We start from the raw sequence: 20,126 nt of genomic DNA on the forward strand, positions 1-20,126 counted from the left end.
AGAGCGCTGATAACATGCTGATGTTTTAATTGTTGTAGAGCAGTGCTTACACCAAGCCAAGGACTTTTCAGCCTCTCTCTGTCCTGCTAGCGAGCAGGCTAGGGATGCAGCAGAAGCTGGGAGGGGACAGACCCAGGACAGCTGACCCAAACTGGCCAAAGGGGTATTCCATACCATCTGACGTCATGCTGAACAATATATAGGGGTGGCTAGCCGGGGTGGAGGGGTGGCCGGCTGCTCGGGGATAGGCTGGGCATCGGTCAACGGGTGGTGAGCAATTGCATTGTGCATCACTTATTTCGTACACATTATTACTATTAATACTATTATTATTATTATTATTGTTGTTATTCTTTTCCCTGTCTTAATAAACTGTCTTTATCTCAACTCACAGGCTTCACTTTCCCGTTTCTCTCCCCCATCCCGGAGAGGGAGGGGGGAGGGTGAGTGAACGGCTGTGTGGTGTTTGACTGCCAGCCGGGCTAAACCACAACAGCCCATTTGGCGCCCAACGTGGGGCTCGAAGGGTTGAGATATCGACAGATTTGACCAGAGTGTGTTAAACTAAAATTGGTATAAGTATTCGACCTGCTTAATAGTTGCTAGTCACAATGTTGATTGCCTTAATCTCAAGTCTGCTGTGCCTGTTTCCCAAATTGAGTTTTATAGCAAGCTACCAGAAAATGAGAAGAAATATGCCCTGTTCACTGATGGGTCCTGTCGTATTGTGGGAAAGCATCGGAGATGGAAAGCTGCTGTATGGAGTCCTACACGACGAGTTGCAGAAGCTGCTGAGGGAGAAGGTGAATCGAGTCAGTTTGCAGAAGTGAAAGCCGTTCAGCTGGCCTTAGATATTGCTGAACGAGAAAAGTGGCCAGTTCTCTATCTCTATACTGATTCATGGATGGTAGCAAATGCCCTGTGGGGGTGGCTACAACAATGGAAGCAGAACAACTGGGAACGCCGGGGCAAACCCATCTGGGCTGCTGCATTGTGGCAAGATATTGCTGCCCGGGTAGAGAATCTGGTTGTAAAGGTACGCCATGTAGATGCTCATGTGCCCAAGAATCGGGCTACTGAGGAACATCAAAACAACCAGCAGGTGGATCAGGCTGCTAAGATTGAAGTGGCTCAGGTGGACCTGGACTGGCAACATAAAGGTGAATTATTTATAGCCCGATGGGCCCATGACACCTCAGGCCATCAAGGTAGAGATGCAACATACAGATGGGCTCGTGACCGAGGGGTGGACCTGACCATGGACACTATAGCACAGGTTATTCATGATTGTGAAACATGTGCTGCAATTAAACAAGCCAAACGGTCAAAGCCTCTCTGGTATGGAGGACGATGGCTGAAATACAAATATGGAGAGGCCTGGCAGATTGATTACATCACACTCCCCCAAACCCGCAACGGCAAGCGCCACGTACTTACAATGGTGGAAGCAACCACCGGATGGCTGGAAACATATCCTGTGCCCCATGCCACCGCCCGGAACACTATCCTGGGCCTTGAAAAGCAAGTCCTATGGCGACATGGCACCCCAGAAAGAATTGAGTCAGACAATGGGACTCATTTCCGAAACAACCTTATAGACACTTGGGCCAAAGAACATGGTATTGAGTGGGTGTATCACATCCCTTATCATGCACCAGCCTCCGGGAAAGTTGAACGATACAATGGACTGTTAAAGACTACACTGAAAGCAATGGGTGCTGGGACATTCAAAAATTGGGAAACACATTTGGCAAAGGCCACCTGGTTAGTCAATACTAGAGGATCTGCCAACCGAGCTGGACCTGCCCAATCAAACCTGTTACGCACTGTAGAAGGGGATAAAGTTCCTGTAGTGCACGTAAGAAACATGCTGGGTAAGACAGTCTGGGCTACTCCCGCCTCAGGAAAAGGCAAGCCCATTCGTGGGATTGCTTTTGCTCGGGGACCTGGATGCACTTGGTGGGTAATGCAAGAGAATGGGGAGGTCCGGTGTGTACCTCAAGGGGACCTAATACTGGGTGAGAATAGCCCATGAGTTGAATTATAATATGTTAATTATCATATAACACTGTATGTCACCGCTACCATGGTTGCTATATATCATAGATGAAAATGGTGATTAATTAGAAAGTACTGGAAAGAGTGTAACCTGAGCATGACATAAATGGTATGGAATAAGGGGTGGATATCTGTCCTGGTTTCAGTTAGGACAGAGTTAATTTTCCTCCTAGTAGCTGGCAGGGTGCTATGTTTTGGATTAGGATGAGAAGAGCGCTGATAACACGCTGATGTTTTAATTGTTGTAGAGCAGTGCTTACACCAAGCCAAGGACTTTTCAGCCTCTCTCTGTCCTGCTAGCGAGCAGGCTAGGGATGCAGCAGAAGCTGGGAGGGGACAGACCCAGGACAGCTGACCCAAACTGGCCAAAGGGGTATTCCATACCATCTGACGTCATGCTGAACAATATATAGGGGTGGCTAGCCGGGGTGGAGGGGTGGCCGGCTGCTCGGGGATAGGCTGGGCATCGGTCAACGGGTGGTGAGCAATTGCATTGTGCATCACTTATTTCGTACACATTATTACTATTAATACTATTATTATTATTATTATTGTTGTTATTCTTTTCCCTGTCTTAATAAACTGTCTTTATCTCAACTCACAGGCTTCACTTTCCCGTTTCTCTCCCCCATCCCGGAGAGGGAGGGGGGAGGGTGAGCGAACGGCTGTGTGGTGTTTGACTGCCAGCCGGGCTAAACCACAACACATATACATACAGGAAACCCAGGGACACGCCCAATTCATAGCCCTGGGGAACCTGGCAGTTCACAGGGGCAGTATCAGAAGATGAGATATTTACAGTGACAAACTGGCACCACTGAGGCAAATACTAAAGAAACAGTGTCAGGGCAGGGCCCTCAGGGCTCAGGACCTTCTACAGGTATTTTAAGAGAAACCTATGATCTCTAGTATCAAAAGCCACTGAAAGATCAGTAAGAATTAAAATTGACAATGTGCCAGAATCCACCTACTATAAAACAGAAGGTCACTACAAATCCTCATTAAAGGCTGTCTTACTGCTTTGGCCTGATTGAAATTTTTCAAACAGTTTATTATTATCATGAAGGTAAGGGCTGTAGTTGCCCTGCCACAACCTTTTTCCAGGACCTTTGCTAGAAAAGGTGGATCTGAAACAAGGTGGAAATCTGAGAAATTGCCTGTGGACAGCAAAAGGCTGCTTAATCAACTGCTCCAATCTCCAGCAAAGAAGAAACTCTTACAGATGCCAACGAGGTGTTAATGATAGATATTATAAAAGAGAACTGCTACAGTATATCTTCCAAGGACTGCTACAAAAGCCTTGCTGGCAAAAGATCAAGAAAACAGCTTGCAAGTGCAGGACCATATCTATAATAACAGTACCATGTGACAGGTTTAAAATCCATGAGCTATGCTGAAGTACATAGTTCAGAATCCCAATGACCCAGCTGGAACTGAAGTTGTTGAAAGCTTTGCTATCTAACCACCACAGGAAAAGATCCAAAAGCATCTCACATCTCCTCACCATTAGACCTTACACTGGGAACACCAGCAGCCCAGATCGCTTGCCCATAATAAGTTGGTTTCCACCACCACACCTGGAAGACTTCAGCAGATATTAATAGTAGCACTAATTAGCCATAACAGGAAGGTAACAGCAAAACCACAAACCAAAAATGCCAAGCCCACCACAGATGCTTAAAACGACAGGACATGCTAGCAGCTGGGTGTGCAAAGGAGGCAATGGCAATTTCACCTGAGCGTCTCTAGACTTTGAGGCAATGTTTTAGCAGGCAACGTGGCCATCTACTTACAGAAGTACGGTGATTTCTCCCAGTTCTGTTCCTCTTGTTGTCTCTTCACTTGTTGTGGTTCTTTGGTTCTTTTTGCTCACCACAATTGTTTTGGTTTTCCTTCTCCCCTGCAAATGCAGAAGGACCTTTAGTTTAAAGTTGTTTATAAATCTGATTTAAGAGAAAAACTTAACAGAAGTTAAGTCTCTTTTAGCATAGAGTTTACATCTCCTTTGTAGTACAATACACTCTATATCAACCAAACATTTTTACAAAAACTTAAGAGAAAAAGGCAAGAGAAAAAGGAAAATACATATAGCTACAGATATGTAGCCGCTCTATATCCAGAGCTTTGTTTTGTCTGATTTTTAAACTTTACAGTTGCTAATTCAGCTAGGACTGAACCAGAATACAGCTTACAACACATCAGAGGAGATAAAAGAAAACCCATTATCAAGCCTCACACGTATGCCTGAAGAAAGTTAGTATCTTAATAAAGTAGCTCTCTCTTTAGGTCAGAAGCCAGAAAGAAAAACTGGACATGTTATCAGTTACTCGTTCAGTTCCAGTAGCGTGTCACTTCCCCCTAGCAAGAAATCTCCCCAGCATCTAATACCTCCCAAACCCTAAGGAGAGCAAAGGAGCAGCATTTCATTAGTGCCCTCTGGGTTAAGTTTGAGAAGGATTAGCATTTGTTCATATCTTTGGCAATCAAACATTGCTGCTTTCGAACACTGTCGTTATGAGTGCTTTGTGGTCTACAAGTTAATACAATGAGTTTTTCTTCTCATCTTTTAATCTAGAAGATCTTCAATTTAACTACATCTGACTCGGATGAAAACTCTTTATTAGCCTCACGTGAGCTCATTGAGAAACTGGTTAACAGACAAACCTTTCTGTCCTGGGTACCATATGATTCTTCTTTCTCAAATGTTGTGGTTTAGGGTGGATGACAGTTACCCCACTTCTGTTTTGCCTTTCCCATTATCGGATTCTGCTTTTTCCAACAATGGTTTTGCTGGTTCCAAACTGGAGTGAGCAATCTGCTTCTTAGTAGCATTTCAGTTGAGCCAAGGTTAGACCAAATTTGATCTTAGTAAACATTTTCTTTCAGGAATGGTAGATGTATTATCAAATATTTGTAATAACAGAAAGTGGCTGTATGTCCTACAGGAAAGCTACTGGGAAAGGAGCATGTGCTCAGACTCAAATCCTGAGGAACGAACTAGGCAGAGTATTCTGAAGTCCTGAAAGGAGAAACAGTGATGCCTAGAAGAGGTGGTGTGACAACAGATGTTATTAGAGAAACAAGAAACCATACTTGGGCCAACAGTGCCATGTTACTAACTTTGTGTCACAAACTTCTCTTTATTGCACGGCTCACACAAGAAATTGACACAAACATAGAAAAGCAAAAAGTAAGGATCATCACGTATCTCCTCAATTCTGACTCAAACAGAAAGCAAACTGCTACCTTGTCCTCTCCAACAATATATATTTACAATCTGGTCCACAGAGGAAAACATTTCACCTTCCCCTTCAAAAACATACAGTCCTTATTTGGGATATAAAAAGCAGACAAGACATTACCACATCATTGATTATGCTACCAGACAGTGTTCATATGCCAGGACTACAAAACAATATGAGAAAACATTTTAATTAAAAAAAAAAAAAAAGTAACAATGAAGAAAAATGCATTCTGGTAGAATTTCTGTCATTCTTGCATGAATATATGTATGCTTTGATAAGCAAGATAAAGAAGATCTAGTTACATTGTCTGTAGGCAAAATATATTTTCATTTGTCCATAAATTGCAAGCCAAACTTGAGCACAGACATTGCTTGCCTGGAAGCTTACCAAATACATTTTTCTTGAAGTAGCAAAGTACATCAATAATATTCCTCCAAGTCTTTTATTTCTCACTTGGTAGTGATTACTTTACTTACTCTGCATCACCACTTCATCTTTGTAAAGATATGCGCAGACCCAAGGCAAGCTCCTACTTCAGTACAGCATTCGAGCACATGTTGAACTTAAACACCAGAAAATTCAGCTGAGTTGTTCATATATTTGCCCAAATATAATCATCATTCCAATTTCTGAAATCAGACATAAGCAACATTAACACTGCAAACAAGGTACCACTGAGCACATCTCACCTGTTCATTGGAACTGAGACCAATGGTTCGGGCTGACCCTGTCATCTCCTGACTGCTTTTGCAAGTAGCTAAGCATCCTCATTTGTGCAGAATCACAAGGCAAATCCCAAAACATCCCCATTAAGGAGGGAAAAGACACTTCTCCTCTGGCAGAAAATAATACAGCACTGAGACTGCACAACAAGCAGTGGGAACTTTTTGCTATAACCTTAAAAGAAATGTTATTAGGAGTGCCTATAGCTGTGTGAATGAAATGCTGAAGCATAAATGCTTAAAATGAACAAAGAAGCAGAGGAATCACCATAACAGACATGATCAATTCAATTCTCTCCCTCCAGCAACACTCATTTGTGGTATATGATACTGTATTTGTAAAATAAACAAAATCAAACCACCTGACCTGGGCAATTAAATGGCAGCCTAACTATAGTGAAAATCTCATTGTAACCTTAACATTTAAATGCTGACTTCTATTTAAAGCACAGGAGTTTGTCTCTTACTTTCAAGAACACTCAGGCATGACTAGCCAGGTTCTACGGTGCTTCACAAATGAAGGAGACGGCTTCTGTTAGCTCAAAAAGCCTCAAATAAAGAAAACTCAGATATATAGCAGAATAAAAACAGCTGATAAAGAATATTCTATCTAAAAGTTCATGCCAAGCAGCAGCAAGAACCACAAGATGGTGATAACAGGTATTGTCAACCTCAGGTCAAGGATACTTGCTATATGCTCTGTCAATACACTGTTAACCATGATTGATTTGGTCCAGTGACAGATAATCTATTATGCAGTCATACTTCAACCCTACTAAATCAAAGATAGTTTGTCTAGCAGAACAAAATGACACAAAATAGGAGCAAGTACAAAGACAAAATAGCAGCTTTCTCTTCATCCAACTTATCCTCCTACAAGAGGAGGAAACCAACATACAGCAAAAGCTTTAGTAAAATGCTAATTTAAATCTTTCTAGCAAACGTAGGGGAGGAGAAGAACAATATTGTAAATGAAAATATACATTGATGGAAGAGAAGCAGTAGAAGTCCTAGTGAAATGTCAGAGTCGCAAACAGACTAAATACAAAGAACAGAGGGAGAGAAGTAAACTTCAGAGTCAAGCTGTGTAGATATATTTACATAAACCCTTGCGGTGAGCCTGGTTCCATTCCCTCATTGTCATCAGGTACTGTACTGGGGGGGGAGGGGCAGGAATCAATCCCCTCAGAGTACCAATTAGCATAGCTTACATGATTTTATACCATTGCCTGGGACAAACTTGCAGCTTCCGCTTGATTCTCTTTCATATTCTTTCCTCATTTGACGCTGACACCTTCCTACAGACAAGACGTCTGGAGACACTATCTTCTTGCTACCTGCATTCTAACACTGCTATTCTAAAGCTAAAGACTGCTGAGTGCCTAATGCCATCACAATCCACCAGTCTATAAGAAAAGTGTGTTTATCATTCACTCTTAATATCCTGATATTTGTGATATCAGTAGCCCATGCTAGTAACAGGCAACACATTTCTGTGAAGCAAATGATCTCTGTTACTGTCATCCAGATACCCTTTGTTGGTCACAATGATTGAAGACAAATGGACCGATCGAATATAAAGAAATAGCCGAGGACATAAATAAACAAACAAGTACAAGACAGATACCCTGCATAAGTCTGTAGCATTAAGTTGAACACTAAACACTGCTGAATGGCATCCTTTCTTGACACCCAGCTGTTGTTACACGGATTGCACAATGACAGCTAGTTGCCCTGAGATGGGTAGAAGTGTGATAGGCAAAACCAACAAAGGACTGCACAAATACCTGCAGTGCGCAGACACAGCGTGGCCCCAGATCAGAAGTGCTGTACGAACTCTCCATCCACTTCTGCCACTGCCAGGACTAGAGGGACGTGCCACCATTGACCTACCTCCAAGCTGGCCTGTCCTTGGCAAATCAACCAATACCTTTCACAGCTGCACAAATCCATTTCTGGCTGTACTGAAGAACCTGATTGCTATGCAGGGGTGTGGGGAGTTATTAAATAAGATGTCCCCCTCGGGCCTTTTTCTTTTAAAGGTCTACATGGCATGGGCCAAAACTAATTTTCTCATCCAACCACTTCTAGCGAGAATAGCTCAGTCATATACAGGAGCTATGGAATATTTGACAAGGACAAAACTCCTTGGAGAACACTGAAAAATTCACCTGGAGGTTGTGTTCATCCCCCTCTCCATTTAATATGGGGCAGAAATAAGTGGGCCACGCTGCATCACAGAGTAAATATATTACTATTTTACATTATCTTGTGCAAGTACAGTATATATGAATTCAACTCATTTTTACCACAGGTAAGTAGCCTGAAGACACTTTGGTGTTTCCTTGGTTTTATTATTCTATTCCTTTAGAGTATACATACATAGACTTCTTTTTTAATAAAGTATATGGGAGATGCGTATAAAATTTCTCCTCCAGCTTTGCAAAGCATCATCAAAGCAAAGGAAGAAAAAAAGCCCACCAGAGTAGTAGTGATGGTGACCTATTTCACTTACGTGCAGCTGGCAGAATCAAATTTACTTCAGCTTTAAACGCATTGCTGATTTGAAAAATTTAACAAGGACTTTTTTCCTTCTATTAATACAGACCATTAATAAGTAACAGTTACAGACTGCTTCCAGCCTTCACAGCATCTCCAATATGCAAAACTCAATATTCTTACATAGGCTGTACTACAGAAAACCTCTCAAGAAATACACATGGATCAGACCTTCAGCTTGCATGAGCCCACACCCCTCTGGGGGTTTAAGGAAACTGCTTCAACTTAACCTCATTGAAGAAATGTCCCACAGCTTTAAAATGTATCTATTTCCATACTGTGACTGACACCCTGCATACCAACTTTAATCTAAGTATTTATCCCATTTTATGCATCACTGAATTAAACTTAATAGTACCCCTGTGAGGGGAGAAAGAATTGTTCTCAATTTATGGACAAAGTGTAAGGGAATTATGTGCTTGCTCCAGCTTACACGTAAACTCAGGACCAGAGCAGAAATAAAGCTTGCATTTCCTGACAATGAATCCAGCATCTGACCAACAAGCCCCCATCCTCTACTTAAAAGTAAATCACATGTTGATTTTGACCATACAGCGACACATCTTCAGCTGGTCCAAGTGAGCACAGCTATTCTGATAACAGCACAGTTATGTTCCACCTCATTTGTTTATCTGATCCAGAGTTTTATTTACATGAAAGACAACTAAATGCATGAGAAATAGAAAGCTTAAGCAAATTCAAGTTATATGGTCAAACAATCTAAAATTTTATCTCATTACCAATGAAGCTCCCCACAAAAAAAAAAAAAAAAAAAGGCTTAAATGCAAATAATTTAGTGCCAATGACTATTTTAAATAGTTGATTTTAAATCTACCCTGCCTCCCCTCAGGCAGTTAAATTAGGCTTATGAGAACATCTGGGGATGTACTTGTCTCTTATTACCATAAGAAGAGTGACCTCCCTGGCTGGATGATTTTTAAAGAAATCACATGGTGGTGCTATCGTTTACCCATGGTTAATAACTTTGTTGTGCCTCAGAGGCAGAGAGAAGAAAAGTCTCATCATACTGATTAAAGAAAGATCTAAGAATGATACCTACTGCCAACTTTAACAATGCAAAAAAATTGAATACATAAATATATTTATTTATTCAAATATGTTCACTTTACTAAAAATTACAAAGAGAAGACCAGATCATGCTTCACTCAATGGAGAACATTCATAGCCTGCAACTTGTTTGTATCCTATTTCCTGTAACAGGCAGAGAGAGAAATGAGAAAATACATCAAGAAAATTCAGTGGCTGAGTACCATATAAATGGAGAATGTCCACCTGAGCTCCTTGCCTCCTAATCAGCACTTCAGCCCCAAAATACTGAGACTTCTTCTGAATTTGTTGACTGTGGTAAAGCCATACCCTACCCCAAATGTATCATTTTAAGGAAAGGCTTATGTCACAGCCGTACATTTCTTTTTCCAAGAATAAAAAACTGTCACAACAAAAGCCACTTGGAAGTAGGCCACTTCTTCTGAAAAATATTTTAGTAATATTTGATGTCTGATATGACCAATATACAAACCATGCCCCAGTCCATCTGTGTTCCCCAGCCCTACTTCGTCAAAAGTAATACCTGAGAAATAAATGTAATTGCTTGTCAGTTGTTGTTTTCACTGTATGCAAATAAGCTAATGAACTCACATTTAATATACATCTAGGTCACAGAAGTGTTAGCACAACCATATATTGAGATACAAGTATATTGTCCTCTGGACAAGAAGACTTCAGCAGAAGAGACATTAAACCATAAAATCTTCATTAACAGGCCAGCCAAGTTGCAGCTCACCTGCTTATGAGCACTGTGCGCTCTGCCCTCTGCACTTCCACAGCCCATTGGAAGTCCTAGTTAAACTCCCAAGTGAGTTATATAGCTCACTGAACTAGACTCATACCAAAGAAGATATCTTAAGCATGTGCCCATCTAGTAGAGGGGTTGTATTTATGCATTTGGGAACAATTACAATAAATCTTTTGGAGGCTTCAAAACATAATTAGCAAGTCAGGAAAAGCCCACTGAAATATACGAACTGGAGACTTGCATACTTTAAGGATTAAATCTTCTGAAGTAAGGAGAGGCATTACCAAAGACCTAAAAGCAAAGTTTTCCCTCAGCCAAATGCAGTAAATTTCTACTCTGCACGCCTCACCGTAAGCAATGCAAGGCTCACTGGCATTTGCTCAAAAAAAGAGCAAGCAGCTCAGATCACAAACTGGATACTCGTTAACTCTGGCAGAAAAACCTCAAGCTGTTTTCTATTTCTCCTACCACAGCACGTGCATGCTTGCATTGCGCCAGTAGTTCGAAAGCTGCTTGAAAAGACAGAAATCCTCCGCTCAAATTTGCTAGTTTCAGCACAACTCACCTGTCAAAGGAGGCAGTCAATGGAAGGCACCTGAGTGGCAAACGGGACAGGTCCCAGCCGACATCCCCGCCACCCCCTGAGCCCTGAGCCTCGCGTCGTGCTTGTCAGGCACCACGCCAAGCGGGAGCTTGCCTCAAACCCCTCCCGCCCTGTCCCTCGGGCCGCCTGCGAGGGGCCGGGCCGGCCGGTGGCCGAGGTCCCGCCTGGCAGCGCAGCGCAGCGCAGCCCTGCCCTGCCCTGCCCTGCCCTGCCCTGCCCTGCCCTGCCCAGCCCCTTCCCGGCCGCTGCCGCCGCGGCTCACCTGAGCGCCGCGGGGCCGCCTCGCCTCAGCGTTGCCGGGGGCGGCGGTTCCCGGCCGGGGGCAGCGGTTCCCGGCGCTCAGGCGCCACCTTGCGGCGGCCGCGGGGTCCCCCGGCGGCCGGGGCCGCGCTGCGGCCTCCGTGTGTCCAAAGCGTCGGGGGCGCTCGGCCGAATCGTTCCTAAATAAATAATTAAATAAATCTTTAGGCGAATCGTTCCCAATACGTAAATGAATAAATAAATAAATAAACAAACCTTTAGTGGAGACTACGATCCAGAAAAATAAAATCTCCTTCCTCACCGTTTTGAAGGGGCAGGAGACCGGCAGGGCCTTCCTCATGCGGCTGCCGTGCTGGGCGCCAAGGCTGCACAGCTGGCGAGGCCTGCAGCCTGCCGCCTGGCCCTGCCTCTCCTTTCCACTCACTGTCCTGCCTTGCCAAGCGGCACATCCGGGAGGAAAACACCGAGAGAGAAAAGGGTTGATTAGAAAGCTTTTGATGTGCCTGTGGAAAAGAAAACAAATACACAAATAAATGTATCTCTATGTCTGAGGACGAAGATCTCTACTCCGAGCCTATATTGTCTCTATAGCTCCAGAAAGCAGGTTTTTTTGCTAGTTCTCTGAAAGTATCCGGTCACTGCATCGGTTAAAGTGTCCAACAAAACACTGGACAAGAACCAAAGCTATTGGGGCACAAGGGACTGTCTTTTTGTCATGTTGACTACTGCACATTTCTGGTCTCCACAGCTATGGTAAGACAGTCAATTTAGAGAAGATGCCACGAAAGGCAACAAAAATGTTCAAAGGGAGTAACCATTATGTGAAGAAGAAAGTCTAAAAATCTAGAACTGGTATGGAGGTGAGAAGACAGAGATGCGAGCAAGCTTTACCCATTCACAGATGCAGAACTGTTACATACCACATTCTGCAATGGGAGGACTTGGGACACCCCATGAAACTAGCAGGGAATTAGTTTAAAATTTGTGCTTGTCCACATGGGCAGGGCAAGGCAGCAGGATAAGTGGACAGGTGTTTGCTTGCCTTAACACCTATACCTTTCTGGCTTTCAAACTAAATTAACAAGAAGGGAGAAGAGCAAGGGACGAAGCAGCAGCGTGCATGGTTAGAGACCTTCTGTGCTGAGGGGAGTCAAGGGAGGACATATGTAAATGAAGTCCATAGTGCACAGATTTTGGGTTGTGAGGTGGTGGTGGTGCTGGGAAACAGACCAGGTGTTCATTGATGCTGGAGGTGACCACAGCAACAGTGATAGGCTAAGGGAACCAGCAGGATAGTATACTGTGATTTGGGAACAGTTATCCTGCTCCCTGGCCCCAGCTACCCAACTGCTCTGGCTTTTTGTAGATCATGAATAAAAGCATGGGGTATTACAATAAAAAACTTTATGTAAAGAGAAGAAACTCCTGAGATCCTGAATGCTCCCTGCATGTGTTGCCCGGGGAGCTGTGTGAGTGGAGAGTGGACAGGATCATGCTGTGAAACAAGGGAAATGCCTGAGACATAAGAAGTAGACAAGTTAACAACATGCTGGAGAGCCATAATAATTTGATAAACTACTTAAGTAGACTTAGCAGGTACCTATTTTCTGGACTCCAAAGAGATGCTCTCCAGAGCTCTATTTTTTATGTATTCTAGCACTCAGAATACTTGGGCCTTGATATCAGCTGGGACATATTCCTATTACAATAATAAAAAATGACTAATTAAGTGTGAAGGGTTATTTAAATACTGCATCAGTCTTGTGCTAGATGGAGGTATAGCATTACACAGTCTCCCTATTCACTGTATGGCAATTAAAAAAAAAAAAAGGCCCCTTCTTTTTGGTTTTAGAAGTTTTCTTTTAAAGTCGCCTTTCCCTATGCTGTTATCATAGGCCGCTCTGCTGTATTTTCCATGTGAGTTTCAGATGTTAGCATAAAGCAAAAATCTATAATTATTATTCTGTATCTTAAGGACTGTGAAAGAAGAGACTGGTGTCGCATTACTGAGCTCAGGGGCTCTAAGCATTCTTGGCATTTTGTGTGTGCTGTTAGAGAAATGAAATATTAGAGAGAGAATACTGTTTCCTGACACTTATTTTTAAAAATATTTACATGTTATATGCTTGTATTCTATTGTATTCTCCCTTGATATGATAGATGTTTCAGAAATGCACTAGTACATTTCTTGTGTTCTTAATAACTGTTGTAATATTTGATACACTATAGGGAATCTTACAAGCATTATGATCAACGTAAAAGCAGCTGGAATCCCAGCAGTCCTCTTTTTAAAGAAAAAAAAAAAAAGTTTTTAACCTTTCATCTAGCAGTCTTCCTCCTAAGCCCAGTCCTGCAAGTTGCTGAATGGTAGAACCTCCGAAGATTGAAATGTGAGTTAAAGGAACTAATCTCTGCCTATTCAGGCATCATTACAGTAACTGAAGTAACAAAAATATAGGAAGGAATTGGTACAATTTATCAACTTCTGATAGATAACTAGGACCAAGAGCATGCTCTTCTTCGTCCAGTAAAAGGTAGTTGTTATCAAAAACAACTTTTAATTGCACCTTTAAAGCAATAAATAAATAAATATATTGTACAGACTAAATAAAACTAAGAATTTCTCTTATGTATATTCTGTTACATATATATTAAACATGCCAATATGTTAAGATTTTGTATTTATTTAAAGAGCTACAAAATCAGACACTAAATCAGAGTAGCTGGAACTCTGAAGAAAGGTTCAATTTCTGCTTGAACGTGATAAATGAATACTTTTTATGATTTAAGAGAAAAAAAAAAAAAAAAAAAAAAGAAGAAGCACAAGAAGCCATGACCCCTTAGGGCATGGGTCTTTTCTTTGCATTTAAGATTTTGCATGAATTTAGTGTTTCCAAAGATTCCAGAGATTCTACCAAATACCTTGCTTCCTGGCTACACTTGCTTCTCTATTTTAACATCATTCCTTCATCAGTGACTGATGGGATTTTGAGATGTACACTGACATTTTTTTGGAAAGTTCAATACCAATGCTAAATTTGTATTACACATTATTTGGTCTTCAAGCTCAGACGCTGACTACAGAAGGACATGTGAACATGCTTCACACAGTATGAGCTGATTTTAGTGGATATATTTCACTATATTTTTAGACATGGGTCTAAATTAAATGAAACATTAAAAAACCACCCATTTATTTAACTGGACTTTAAATTATGAATATTCTTTATACAATTTATTAGATCTGTAAGTCTTTTCTGACAGAGGTCTGGTGCTAGAACCTGCATGTGATTTCAAGACACTTTAAAAGTTGAGGTTCAGATAGGTACACGCTTAACAGCAAAAGTGTGATCATACTGTTCTCAGTGGTTCATTAGGTATAAACAAGTCCAATATTTTCTTATTTAAAAATACTTTCCTTTATCAAGGGAATTAAGGTAACACCTGGTTAAAAAATAAAAAAAAAATAAAAAAAATTGCTTGGGCATGACTCAGGCACTGAAATCAGTGGGGGATTTCAATCAAGTTATTTTAATGGGAAGTGGATAGCCTTCTTCTATAGCCTGTCTGGATTTCTAATGCTTTTCAAGTTAAGCTTTACAAAGATCCATCTCAAATAAATAAATAAATAAATAAATAAAATTAAATAGTAAAGAATATATAGCAGCAATATCACAAAAAATACATCACATCCATGCCAAATGCCAGATAAACAGAATTCAATTTTGCAGCAAAAAATGTATTTCGTAGTCTATCTTGTATAATATTTTTTTAAAGCTACAAATGATTCTATAGATTCTGAAATAATTCAGTGCATGGCAAAAATACATGAATTACACATATTGATGTATTACAATTATTCCTAAATATAAAAGTATTCATTTAGTGATAATTTTGAGTTATCCTTAAAAGCCTTATTTGTAAGTGCACTACTGTTTCTTTTGATTTAAATATAATCACTTCTATAAGTAAAAGCCAATTACGTGAAAAATGCAAAGGATAGATTTCATTTTCATTCATTCATTAAGAAGCACATATTATGTATGGCTATTTTAAAAGTCACTAACAAACAAAATTGTTCAATTAATGCACCACATGAATAATAAGGTTGTAAGATTATGATTCGGTTACACTTTTAATCAGCTTCCAAATGTAATTCCACTGACAGTGAATCACATGCATTCAGTTTCTGGTGGGAGTGATTCTCTTAACTAGTTTTAGTGAACTGGTGGAAGTCAAATACATGGAGAATACCCTTGAATGTGTAGATGAGTCTGTCAAGGTCTTCACTGCTCACACCTCAGTGCAGTAACTAACTTTAAAAATTTACCTATACTTTTACTTGAAGGTTATTTGACATGCATTGGCAGCTCCTATTTTCTGCAGAGGAATCTGCAGCATTCCATTATATCAGCCTGGTAGAAATGGTAATGTCCAATAAAAAAAAATGCTATAATAAGTACAAATCTCTACATCATCATTGCCTTTAAATTGTTTTAAAACGAATGCAAGATAACAGGTTTTCCAAAATTAGAAGACACATTTCCTCCTATCACCTCTATATAATGCTTCCAGTTTTACGCCTAGGAAATTTCAGGAAATATTCTGTCTGTCAGAGGGCCCAGCCTTCTGCAATAATCCAAATTATGTTTCATTACAGAAAATCTTCTTATTAAAACTATTCTCATTCGTGATTTTAAAACTGACAATTCAAAAGACTGGGCCTCACTCTCCTCCCAGTTACAGTAGAATAACTCCATCAACTTCAATTATCTTATAATAGTGTGAAGATCAGGCACTTACCACTGTCCACTTGCTGCTATAGATGCAACAGAACACTGTGGGCATCAAGTTTGGCTTTCTTCTGTAGAAAATTATTTCTCTTTAATACTTTAATAATGAGATCTAACATAGCAAGAATCAAAGGGTCTTTTAAGAATTTCTTATTTGTTCTCTTTTGATTATTTTTTCTAATATACCCTCAAAACTTAAACCAAAATTTAAAATAATGAGATCAAAACTATTTAAATTCAAACCCAACTTGTCTAGACTATTGATTTATGCCTGCTGAAATCATACTAAATAATACAAGCTGAAGAGCCATAGCTTCGAGCCAAGTCTTTTGTATATTCATAAAAGCTTTATCAAGCCTTTGTTAAAAATTGCATTAAACTAACATGATTTTTTTCTTAATGCATAAAATTATCTTATTATTTTATACAGTTTTATATTATCTTAGAAGTTATCTTAATCCCTTACTACATTTCAGTTCTGTACTAGTTATTCAGTTTTTATATCATGTTACATTTTGAAAACTGTTTTCTCATGATAACAAATGATTTTGAGAAAACTCATAATCAAAGAGGGAAACACAACTGTAGCCAATTCTGCTAAAAAATAAATAATTTAGATTAAGATTATTGAACTACAACTGGAAAATTTACGATCTGAAACCAATTATAGGCAGGTGTATACAACTGTAGTGGTTGCATATCTTTTTTTTTTCTTTTTTTTTTTTCAAATTCTAATGTTTAGTCATACTTTTGGATATGCTTTTCTTCAGTATATATCTTCACACAGTACAGAAAAGGTCCAGAGAAGTTTCTCCAAGATATCTTATTAGTCTTTTGATTTTCTTTTTCTTTTTTTTTTTAACTGAATATTCCCTATCCAGAATCTTTTGCTGTTTCTTTCAATTGCTTCAAGAAACTTGTAATAAAGGAGGCTGGTATAGCCATGAATCTGAATTTTAACTTTCTAGTTAAAATAGGCAATCCGATTTAGGGAAGATAAGATTTCAGTTATGGATTCTAGAAATCAGTCTCTGTATACTCCTGTCTATATAACTGCTTTTGTGCAGCCTTCACCTAACAGAATTCTAAGGATTGCAGAAAAAATTTAATTACTTAAGAGAAAACAAGAACATTAAATTTGTAAATTGTCAGTAGTTTCCAAGATTGCATCTGTTGCTGGGACTCAATGGTAACATAACTACATAGGTAGCATTAGTGCAGAAATTATGCTATCTATGACAATAATTAAAAAATTATCTGAAATAATTAAAAAAAAACACACACAACACCCCAACAACCCATAAGCATTCAGGACAACATGACTTTGGCTATAATCTGTTCTCAAAAACACTAACGGATTTCCCATATTTTCAACAGAAAAAAAATAAAAATAAAAAAAAAAAACAATTTAGTCCATTTAGTATAACCTTAGACTTTTACTGATTTTGGAAATAAGGCTTTATCCTTATTTGAGGAAAGAAATATGAGAAGTGGGAATTCTAGGAAGAAAAAAAAAAAATATCCCCAACCAAAAAACAAACGCCACCACCAAACCCAAAGAGTGAGCAGTGGAAAGCTGAAAGAAGAATTGATCATTTGATGAGTCATACTGTAAGTAAAATCTGAGTCTTTAAACTCAGAGATGATCTGAAAATAAGGGAATTTTCAGAATAATGTGGTAAACGGATCCTGGAATCTGTATAATACAGAGACCTAATTCCAGAAAAAACAGCCAGGAAAAGAAACAAATTTCTTTTTAATTACAAGGTCATAGTACAGTTGAGTTAATTGGAGTATTCCTAATTTATCTCTGGTGAGGATCTTGCCTAGCATCTCTAAGTTAAAAATACTCTTGGATGATACTGATGATTTTATAACACTTCTTAACTTTCTAAGGATGTCTATGATCACATTTTTTTTGTCACTGAATCTTCAGCTAGTTAGGTTTCTTTAGCTAGCTCGAGAAAGATATTGATGTATTCAAGCAGTAGTAAAAATGGTACCTCACCTCCTAAGGCTATCTCTGTGAATCTTAGTCCAATGGATAGTTCTAAAGAAGTTCCAAAGATTTTAAACCAAATTAAAATGTATAAGGTTTCTTAATACTAGTTAAATTACACTCTTCATTCCAATTCACTTGCATTTTTCTAATTTAGAACTAGCATATGTCTTCTATTTTTCAGAAGGCGTGTATTTTTGAAAATTTAAATGCTTACACTAAACTTCAAAACTCCAGACAGGATTTGTGAGAGAGACTTCAAAACTTCATTGTAAGCAAATACTCATACCACCTGGGTATCTACTTGAAAAACCTAATTTGTGAGGCTGATCTCTTCAGCTGTATCCCAATAAACGGGGACAAGACCCCTCAGGGGCTAGTTCAGAAAGCCTGGACAGAGCTCAATCCACACTCTGAGTATTCCTCTGGAGGAATCACCGCTAACTGTGCTGCAGGGGGAGGCATATCCTTAAGTACTGTGGCCACCTGCTTCCTAGTGTTCCAGTCTCTTGTTACTACTTAATTTTGACATATCTAGAATCAATTTAGTACACAATTAAGAACATGCACAATTCACAATTATTTTTTTGAGATTGCACAAATACTTATTTCTAGTTACTTTCTACACGTTTACAACAACAGTAACGAGCTTCCTAAAACGTGTCTAGTGCACAAGAGAGCCCAGGTAACATCAACTATACAGTGATCTACCTTAATTAAGTTCCTCAGAAGAATGTGCCTGCAAATTCCAACTTATAACATTAACTTTTTTTTTTTAATCAAACAAATTTTAAAATGATTACCAAAGAAATTCTCACCTGTCCAAAGAAACAACAAATACTGTTAAAATCTGCACAGAAATTAGAAGAAACACACATTTTATCAGAATAGATGCATTAAGATTAATAATGATTTTAAAGTTTATAGATTCATGCCCCTCAAGATCTTGTGTGACTTTTGAAATCCAATTTTATTATTATAACTGTAATAAAGTTTTATAAATGTTATAAAGAAGGTCTTTATTAAGAATGAAAGCAATCTGAACTATCTGGCCAAGTAATAAAAATGCATTTCTTTGTTGTGAAGTGTCAGGCAAGTAAGGCTTACCTGAAAACTGATCGATAAGTCTTCCGTTTCCACTTGAGTGCACTCACTTTGTCTTCATAGGGTAATCATTGTTTTAAATGGGTTTTCCATTAACATCAAACTTAACTGCTAGGAAAAAAAAAAGGCAAACATTAAGAAAGAAGAGATAGAAACAGTCAGAAACTTTGGTGATCACTAATGATATTGCATTACAACTTTGCAATGTGTTTTGTTTCTCTTGTTTCTTATTTATTACAATGGTCAACTGAAGTCTGGGCTTCCTCCAGCACTGCAAAAGGGATTGTCAAAGCAGTTTGCCCATACTTATGCTGAGATAATCCTGAGTGGCAGATAGTCCATCATTTGAGATACATACTTTGAAATGATACTATGATTCTGAAAAATAAATTCTCAAGCAGTATTCTAGCCATGTGCATTCAGAGTGACTTCCGTGTACCTCCCCCAGACATTTCCGTCCTGAAAAGATTACAGCAGGTTTGCTGGAAGGTGACTCATTTGTCATACTTTCAACTGCTGATTATTCTGGATAAAAAAATCTATTTTTTAAGAAGTTTTTGTACATGCGTAATTTAGAGAATTATTTTTGCTGCATTTGATAGCTTTTGTTGCTGAATGTCTTAAAATTCCTTTTTTCACTCCAAGTATTGCTTTTGCAACTGAAGATCAATAATTACTTTCTCCCCATCATTGAAAAATAATGACATGTCCACATATTTGATCAGCTGCAAATGAGGCCTCTAGTTAAATGGCACCCCTTGGACGAGTGAGCCTGGATATAACAGGCAGATTATTTTGCTGTCAGACATGCCCGTGCAGTGAAGCAGACAGAAGGCAAACTATACTTTTTTTGCTCATCACCACTTTATATAATGAATATAATAAACATGACTGAGGAGATTATTGGAGCATTTACAGTAATAGGTGTGCTTACCTGTTTTTCTGGATAGCAATAGACTGAATTC

General features: G+C 39.3%; 1 protein-coding gene across 2 annotated transcripts in view; it reads right to left on the reverse strand.

The window, feature by feature from the left end:
• The window catches only part of MPPED2 (metallophosphoesterase domain containing 2), a 196,117-nt gene extending 184,952 nt beyond the window's left edge, over positions 1-11,165 (reverse strand). For both annotated transcript variants that reach the window (XM_040558436.1, XM_040558433.1), the window contains exons 1-2: positions 10,966-11,165; positions 3,852-3,958 (exon numbers count right to left, since the gene is read on the reverse strand). The gene's annotated coding sequence lies outside the window, so the exon portion shown is untranslated. The remainder of the gene's footprint in view (positions 1-3,851; positions 3,959-10,965) is intronic.
• Positions 11,166-20,126: the final 8,961 nt, after the last annotated feature.

The sequence above is a fragment of the Cygnus olor genome, chromosome 5, assembly GCF_009769625.2.
Source record: "Cygnus olor isolate bCygOlo1 chromosome 5, bCygOlo1.pri.v2, whole genome shotgun sequence".
Classification (NCBI taxonomy): Eukaryota; Metazoa; Chordata; class Aves; order Anseriformes; family Anatidae; genus Cygnus; species Cygnus olor.